The sequence below is a fragment of the Opisthorchis viverrini genome, assembly GCF_000715545.1.
Source record: "Opisthorchis viverrini unplaced genomic scaffold opera_v5_297, whole genome shotgun sequence".
NCBI classification, from domain to species: Eukaryota; Metazoa; Platyhelminthes; class Trematoda; order Opisthorchiida; family Opisthorchiidae; genus Opisthorchis; species Opisthorchis viverrini.
Window position 1 is genome coordinate 572097 of NW_008751954.1, and position 9005 is coordinate 581101.

Sequence of the window (9005 nt, forward strand, 5' to 3'; positions counted from 1 at the left end):
TGAGCACTCATGCAACAGGAGTACATTTATGGAAGCAAAACCGTTCAGCTATAGCACCCTCTTGGCGCCAAACTGCCATGCCACCCGAAGGAAGCACAAGGGCTGGGATACTGCCAGAGTCCCCAAGCCTAGACAGGGGAAGTCGAGAGGCAGAGGTCGGGTTCGAACCACGAACCTTCCGGTCAGTAAATTAGCGCACTAACCACTTGGGCCATCTCGCCCTCGTTTATGGAAGACCGTTTCCCGCATACCCTAAACAACCGGCATCACTGTTTTCGATCCGTTACGCATATTTGTGATCGACTCAGGGGAACTATTTTATCTTAGCCACACTCAGACTCTCCCAGTACACTTCGAGTTGTTTTCGGTATTCGCAGCTGACCTACCGATATTTTTATGCGCAGCATGAAGTGTTGTTAATTTTCAACGAATCTGCCTGTCTACCACCTCTATCCACTTTTTTATTTCTCCCATTAAGGATTTCCAACTACGCCGCCTGCGCTCCATCCCGGGTTACCAACCTTCCGCTTCCCATCTCTGATCAGCTGATTGCTGATAATACTGTCATGTGATTCATGCTTGTACCCGCAACACATTGCCCCCCNATCTGCGGTTTTGCACTCTTTCCGCTTCTGAGCTTAGTGGACCTCCTGATACAACCACCTCCCTATCCTGTTTTATATTCATTCGGCTACATAGCGAGCTGTTGCTGACTTTTTTTGCTCCGACCAGTTCGCTGAGCGTTGCTATATTTTGGAGTAATGAAATTTGGCGCGAGGTTTGTCTCTGGACTGATGTTTCATCATGGGCCATCTTATCCTGTGCGAGGCTTTGTCGATCCCTGTGTATAGACTATCAGCACACCATTCAGGCTGTTTACCTTTTTTCTATACTTTTTATAATAGGCAGTTGTAAAGCCGTTTTACCACCCGTCGAAGGCAATCGGTTGTCAGAATTCCCTGTACCATTCTCTGTCATCCAGCCGTCGGATACCCCACCATTTCGCTGTTCCCAAATTGTTTGTCAATCTTCTGGCACGCGCATAGCCTTTCATTCGTTCCTTTTCTGACGTTGTTCTTACTGACTTTTCCTCAACATTTTTTATATGAAGAGACAGAGTGCTTTTCTTTCCTTACTTTGCTTACATTTGGTCTGTCCACATGTGCAACTGCGTGCCGTTTCAAGTTTATATGTAATAAAGGCACTTTCGTTTATTATTCATTGTTCCCTACGTCATATCACTCGTCCATTTGGGTCTGGATTACACCGCGAGATAGCCCAAGTGGTAAGAGCGCGAATTTACTGACCGGAAGGTCCGTGGTTCGAACCCGACTTCCCCTGTCTAGGCTTGGGCAACCTGGCAGTATCCCAGCCCTCGTGCTTCCTCCGAGTGGCATGGCAGCTAGGCACCAGAAGGGTGCTACAGCTGAACGATTTTTTTTACCTCAGGTTTTGGCCGCAACAATTTCCGGGGATCCAGCCAGGTTCTCCCCCATCTGGTTCGTATTTTGTGCGTCAGGCGTCCTTCTGTCACCCTACTTCTGCTAATGAGGGCTTAATCACAGCGCCATACCATCCACGATTTTATTGCGTATACAGTTTGACCATGTAACTCACATCTTGTGAATAGTCGCAGTGCTCTCTCCGATTAGCTGTCGGGGAAGGCCTGTACCTAAACAACAGTCCAAAACTGACAACGAATGGCCCAAGTAGGCGGTTTATGTCTGACCACCTGGTGAGACTCAAGACTTGTATAGGCTTTCGTGTAGCAGAACTTTTTTCGCGGTCAGAACACATCACTACTGAATTTACCTTATGCGGGTTTGTCGGGCAGTCATATTGATCAAAATGAAATAAAATGTTTGTGTGTACACCTGTTTACAGGCCAGAACTAATGTTTGTTTTGACTTGACCTTTGAAAGCTGAGGCACCCGCATGCTACTCAAATTCTAAACTACACTCACCAACCCTGGCTATGAAATGTCGTCTGTAAGGTTATCCGCAATGCTTTAAGGCCAGTCGATGTGCGATCATTCTTTCATGTAAGGAATGACTGCGCTATTGATTCTCAACAAGACCGCTCACCCTGCCGTGGGGGATCGTGAGAAACAACACGCGGAAAGAGATTGCACACCATTCGCTAATAAACAGGATGTTCGTCACGGTCGGACGGCTGTTGGTCACCAAGTTTCATAGCAGCAGTGCGTTAATTAAAGAGAATGAATTCATTCACAGTAGCTGATACCTCCCTAACTCGTCTACCAGGTACACCACGTGAAAATGTGACAGATTTTAACGGCAACTCCTGTTCATCCAAACGAATCTATTCGCTCACACTTTACCGGTCAATTGTGTGTTCTCTTCACCTGCTCAAGGTTCTGGTCGGTGTCACAGACTCAGTCATGCTCGAATATGCATACACGAGGGTCGAGCTCATTTGCCTATTCAATATTTGTTTACACACATCCGAAGTCTAGGCATATACTTGATCTGGACAATATTTACAGTTCACGCGCTACCTTGCATTGAATTTGAAGGAAATGTGGCCTACCGCTACTCTCATGATGTGACCAGCTGGCTTGAATTTGTACATACAGGAAGCTATCCATTTGGTAGAGTGGTTGAAGAATGGGAAATTGAGGTGATGAAAAATGTGCCGCACATTTAGACCAAAGGATCATGTTCTGTAATAGTTTCTTTGGCAACCCGAACGGTCACCTACTCATGGCATGTCATCTAGGCACAGAATACTGACCAGAACCCCCTAAGTCAAACGCTTGCAAGCTAACCGAGACGCCCATGTTGATTAGGCAGTTGGTAGAAAAATAACAACAAGTAAATGCAAGCTTGAGCAGGTCCGTAAAATTTTGTGGGTTCTGATCCGTAGTATGCAATGAAGCTGCCAAGCCACAAAGGCACCCGCTCACAGTAGCATACCCTTTCCCACAGTCGTACCCTCTCCGCTCGTCCCAACTGCCGGCCAAATACACCCGACTGATATCGTGACCCCAAGAAGGCCGAAAGGCGTTAGTGACCTAGCGGGGAAATATTCCCGCTCGAAATAATGGCCTATGGTGGACCCGATTCATCGGCCGCTGTGTCATTTATTCTGCAGGATATATTGACTGTCTAGCACAGCAGCTTGTTGAACCCATTTCATTTGTTCAGAGTAAGTCACTTCGGAAGCACAGGACGCCGGTGATCAAACCCAATATAGGGTTTTGACAGAAGGGATTCTCTTCGGGGTGGACCAGCGGAGTTAAGAAGGCGCAGGATAAAAATGTCTATTTGAAACATCGCCGTCATCATAAATTGCAGTACCAAACCATAGCAGGGCTTGTAGTCCAAACTAAAAAAAAACCAGACAGGATGTTGGAGTCAAAACAGTGGAAACCAATCGTATAATATCATCGGTTCTGTTATAATTTTACCTAATAAAAATTCTCGATGCCGAAGATAGTAGTTTTGATGAAAGATAAAAACAGGCATTTAACTCCGCCCAATCAACAAAAGGCAATTATTTCCTTCAGGTTCATTTATCAGACTATCGATTCGATGGAGCACGTTGCCCCCTCAGTCATTTGCAACTCCGAATATCTCTGTAAGCGCTGGAAAAATCGAAAAAGAATAGGTTAGCCAATAAGTGAGTCGTTCGGCCATGTCGCAGAATTCTAGGGTGGACTGGCTTGCCGCACAATAATAGTATTACTGATAATAACGTTTATTCCCATACAAACAAACAAACCCTCGCAAGGGTCATTTCAATGCCAACAGTAATTTTGCATGCCTGACTTACACAGACTACCATGCGATTTTCATATTGGAAAACGGCTATCATCACAATGGGACAGAGAAGACCGAAATGGGAGACTACGGACGAGTTTGTCCAATTTACGCCCTTCCAGATACGAGAAAATGTGACGGGATGTAAACTGGGGCGTCCGTTTCAGTAATCTGAATCTATCTCATTCTCGAATTCGGCACTATTGTGCTCGGATGGCAACAACCGGGTGTACAAAAGGCCAAGATTAGATTATGATAAGCGATGGGTTTGGGATCAAGAGGGACTCTGTGTGGAGCTGCTGGTTTACCTTGGGTCCGTCAATGACCGTATAAGAATTCCGATAAGTCTACTTCTCGATTTTGCAGCTTTCCCGAAGGTGGCTAGGGAAAATCCAAGGGATACACTAATCCAGGTTATTAGCATCAGCCACAAAAGCCACCAGAATTAAGGCTATTACTAAACGTGAGAAACGCCAATCCCCAGTCAGCCCTGCAAATGCCGAGAGGGGTATTCTTGAATGGAAAGAAGACCCTTGAGAGGCGTCTGTGACAGAAAATTAGTGAAAAGGGTTCGCCGCCGATTCAAAACTCATAGAACGATCTGCAGCGATGGTAAAGTTTGGAAATCTGATCCACTGCTAACTTGCTGACGATTTGGCATCTAGGAAACCTACAAACGTCCCGACGCTCTGCCAGCCTGTGAAAATTTCGTCGGGCACTAACTAGGATATCATATGGAGTCCTGGCTGTTGTTTCTTTTGACAGAAGCAGGCCTGTTTGATGGTTTTCACATGTGAAAGTTGCTAATAAAAGGCAAGTGCCTCATCAAAACTTTTGGAAACTCAAGGAATCCTCACATTTCTCTAAGGAGAGAAAGCGTCCAGTATTGTGGACCTAAATAGCAGAGCCTAGACTGTAATTAATTTTTCCCTGCCAGAGCATGCCTCCCAAGAAATATTTTACGCTCGGCGATGTCTCAGAGCTTTATCATCATCGAGCTCCGTCGTGACGACGGATGAGGTGGCACTTTGAATCAGCTACCAGTCTTAGCATACCTTTGACTCATAATCCGATTTCTACCACACTGTGGACAAGCTGGAAAATTATTTTCACACGCGGTTTTTTCTTTTCCACGCCCACGACACTTCATCTAAATAAGCTCAAAATTGAATCGCTTCAATCCTGGCAGTGTTGTAGAATGTAGGTAGCTTTGGTGTGCTGCTTGTTTGTTGTTGTTGGTGGTGGTGGTCTGTTCGCCGAGCTGGCAGTCGCTTCATTCCTTCTCATCTCAAATGGCAGTTGGTGCGCAGCGACTTTTACTGCATTTTGCTTTTAGCGTCACAGTGACTCGAAATCCGGATATAATATCCGAGAACCTGAATGCACGTGCCTCCAGATTTGCATTGTTATCGGTAACTACTGTGGCTATTGTGCTTATCAAACGCCGTTTTGCTGCCAGAAACACGAAGATTTGTCCTCCGCACTTAATTATTGGTAGTTTCGTTTCTAAACATTCCCGATTCCTTAAATCTACCCATTTCGCGGTTGTAATCGTAAAGCACCTCAGGATCAACCATGCCCTGATTGCTCTAATCTATATCAAGGGTACCGTGCTGGCCTCCCAAGAGAACGTCATTCTGCCGCATGGGAGGCAACGTCACTAATTCGTCCTTCAGCGCCTGGCGGTGCCGCGCACTGAACCCATGCTCACCACTTTCGGAGTTCGTGTTTACATATAACTCTAACAACAACGCGAAAGTCTTACATTGCTGCCTCAAGTCTTGAAAGCTTTCGTTAGCTCCCAAAAGCTAATTCTGAGGGAGGAGATTTAGCCTTTTAGCCAACCTAACCCTTCACAATGGAAGTTCGTGTACGGCATGCAATCCACCAATTGTCGATAGTCCAAATCGCATCATCGAATTAGGAGAGCCCTGAAAGATCTATGCAGCAGAGCCCTGCTGGCCTTTGAACCATACCCATCGAAATCCTGAGTCCCAAAATCTTCCTCTACCTGACATGAACAACGAGACTCTTAATCACAATCATAATCGCCTTGGGTGTGCGATTCCTTTGCAGGTTGCTATCCAAGTTCAAAGTCACGGCACAAACTTCTGTAGTATTCGATTCTCTATCACAGATTTTTGAGATAGAAAAGTATGCTTCGTTCGCTCCTGGCCGTATAGAAAATTCCCAAGTCGTAGAACTCGTCGATGTTTTTAAAGACTAAAGATGCATCCTGTTAAGTGTGCCGAGCTCTGGGAGGAAACCAAAAGTATTTTTGTCTGAACTATGTAGTTTTCAAAGCCGAGGGTTTTTCTAGGAAATACTGCACCCCGACCTCATGTTGCAGTAGCATATTGCTCGTGGTGTTTTGTTTAGTTCAGTGAACTTTCCAGGTCACTGACCGTGAGCGGTTCGGCTGTGTTTAGCAGTTTACGAGCATAAGATTTATGTGCACGCCAGAAGGTGACCGCATCCAAATTTCTTTTGCACACAAGCCAAGTTAAGAACAGTTTAAGTGCCTCGTAAATTAAGTAAATGTGGTCTGTTAAGGCGAACGGGGAAAATAGTCCAAAACAACTTGGTTAGTTGTTTCCAAGAGATCTCCACGTACCCCAAACGTTTATCTTCATCACGTGAATGAGTCAACTCAGTATTGCTAAATGTGTTCATGTGCCCTAAAATTTCCCCCGACCATCTTGACGTATTCGATTTATGACTCCCCACACCACTTCCCACAATATATCGTTGACAGAAAACTGACATGTGCTTTCGGATGTGCAGAAATAAACTTGATCACATATCCAACACCTTCCGCACCCGGACACTTCGGTTAACAACATTTTGGCCAATCATATTTTTGTGCTGTTGGTGACCGTCATCAAACCTGATGGTGTTCTGTATAGAAATATGCCTTGGTTCTGATATTTCTAAGAAAAATCTAGGTTATTTCTGGCGCCACACATCTTGAGGCTGTTTTACGATTATGTTCGTAAGAATGGACAACGGTGTCAAAGCTAGAAAGAGAGAATTACTGGCATTCACTTAGTCACCAATGCGTCATCCAGTGATGGTGGGAAGGCAAGCGGGCGGCGAACCGGATTCCAAACACTGAGTAGCAGATTGCGACTCATAAGCTTGTTCCACTGCCCCATTCAGCCCCGAAATACCGTCGACGGAAGTCTATTTTGCATGGCCACGTCTATTTTGAATAATCGTGTCGTCGGGCAGAACAATGCTCCGAGCTGCAAATTTTTCGCGGGAAGAATAGAAAATTTTCCGCCAAAATTTTCAAGTTTTTTGATTACGTGCTCAGACAAAAAAACCTTTTTAATCCACTTACACATTTTTGCAGCTCATCAAGTATAGTTGTCCGCTGAAGCAATCATACCTCTAGCGGATCAAGCCTCGTTGAATACTTTCCCAGTACCGCTGAGATCCCAGTGTGTCTAAACGAAGCTAGAACGGTTGGACTGGTACTCTGAACTCAAAAGCTTAACTGATGTAGTCTAATATGGACACGTCGTAGCTAACGGAAATGCAATCCCATTGTACAAATAATGAGCACCGTTTATAGCTTGCAAGCATAAATGAATTTCTGCGCGCTTTGTCGTATTAAATGGCTTGGTGGACTGATTCACGGATTCACAGACTGATACACAGGATCGAGGATAATGCCCATGTTTCCCGGGTCGGTTTTCTTCATGTCGCTCAGTGGCTGCCGTTCACCCGAAAGGCACAAGTGGAAAAAGGGTATAGCGCTGCTCTTTATGTTCCCAGCGCGGGGTACTATGCTCGCCAGCGTGAGGATTCGCGTAAATAAATGTCTAATAGTGCTTTAAACTGGGTTCTAGAAGGAGCGTGGACAACCATCGAGGAAGGTCACTCCACGCAGCTACTACCCGAAATGAATGTGTGCTCTGAGCTTGAAAATTTTCTTATTATCTCCCCGCCGTGTGTTTGCTGGTTCAACGGTAAAAATCCTATTTGCCAGGCTTTGTTCAGATAGGGCATAAGTAAGAATTAGGTAACCTCGGAGGCGACGGTACTCCAGGGGAAAGATATCAAGCATTGCGAGACGCGTTCCGTAGTCCACGGATTTGAGGCCGGCAACCACTCTCGTAGCGGCCCGCTGGACACACTCAATGAGGGTGACGTCTTTTGTACGTCCTGAGTAGACAACTTGGTTGGCGTACTCCAGGAGCGGTCTGACGTAGGCCCCATAGAGTATTCGGAAGTCCATGCGAGTAATACGGGAGAAGGTGCGTCGGATCATCTGTAAAATGGCGAATGCCTTTGGGCCGGTTTCTCATGGTGCAGTGAGAAGGACAAGTTTGAGGAGACCCAGATGCCCAAATCTCTTTTGGCATCTATCCCCATGATGTTCTCTGGTCCCTTTTCACCACGCATAACAAAGGCATTCGCTGAGTCTTCTCCAAACGACATATGGACGCACTTTTCGTCATTCAGAGGAAGGTGCCAGTCCAGTGGCCACTGCTATGTAGCGTCTACATCCGTTTGGATGGCACTGGCGTTGAAACTCCAGGATTTCAAGCCGTCCGCAAAAAGTAGACGTGGACTTTCCAGAAGATCTGGTGTCGTTGATGTAGATCGGAAACAGCAGTGGTCCCAGGACGGAGCCTTGAGGAACTCTAATGGAAACCGGCGCTGGAGAAGAGTAGGTCAAGCCTATTCTCCCTCAGAATGACCTGTCTGATAGGAACGCCTTGATCCAGCGAAGAATCACTTAAGGCCTGAGTTTGTGGAGCAGCTGGACGTGTGAGACCCTATCAAATGCTTTTGAGAAGTCGAAAAATGTGTCAACCGACATGAATCCGTCGTCCTTGGCTTGGATTAAGCTGTCCATAAACACGAGCATGTTTGTCACGCAAGAGCGGTGCGGGAGAAATCCGAGTTGAGCTGGAGGTATCAGGTTGCTGGAAGTAAGGTGATCTAGGATAGCTCGTTTCATAATGCACTCCATCACCTTGCACAAAGCGGTAGTAAGTCTTGGAGGACTGTAGCTTTTAGGCGATTGTCGGTCACCAGTTTCGTAGATTGGCGTAACAATCGCTATCTTCCCAGCGCGCGATGGATGATGCCCAGACAGACAACGCTCATGAACACGAAGCACGCTGTGCTTTGAATCGAAGTCAGATACGTGCGGGTGGCTTCAAATCCATACCAGTTTCGTAGATTGGCGTAACAATCGCTATCTTCCC

At 46.1% G+C, this 9005-nt stretch overlaps 1 protein-coding gene across 1 annotated transcript in view; it reads left to right on the forward strand.

The window, feature by feature from the left end:
• T265_09686 (hypothetical protein) overlaps positions 1–1197 on the forward strand; it is a gene marked incomplete at both ends in the record, with an annotated part of 71864 nt that extends 70667 nt beyond the window's left edge. Inside the window, one exon of the mRNA XM_009175841.1 lies at positions 479–1197. The remainder of the gene's footprint in view (positions 1–478) is intronic.
• Positions 1198–9005: the final 7808 nt, after the last annotated feature.